Consider the following 345-nt stretch of genomic DNA (forward strand, 5'->3'; position numbering starts at 1 on the left):
TCACATGTGGTTCTTGTGAGAATTAAATAAGTTAACGTGCGAGAAGCACCAGACAGTGCCAGTCATACCGCAGGTCTTCAAATGGCATTTAGATCTTTCCAGTCCCACCAATCCACCTTTCTTTTCATCACGAACATCTGTGGTCACTACGCCCTCCCCAAGATGGCGCCACCCCAACACCCAATCTGCCCCACTCAAGATGGCGTCCATAGCTCTGAAAGCCACAATGCGCCCTTCTCAAGATGGCGCCAACACTAGCCCTGTTATCCTTCCTCTTTCTTCAAGATGGCCTTAACCCTGGGCATTCTTTGACTCTCTCAAAATGGTGGCAGACGCAGTACGCAC

The sequence above is a fragment of the Mirounga leonina genome, unplaced genomic scaffold, assembly GCF_011800145.1.
Source record: "Mirounga leonina isolate KUSES-001 unplaced genomic scaffold, KU_Mleo_1.0 Mir_94, whole genome shotgun sequence".
NCBI lineage: Eukaryota > Metazoa > Chordata > Mammalia > Carnivora > Phocidae > Mirounga > Mirounga leonina.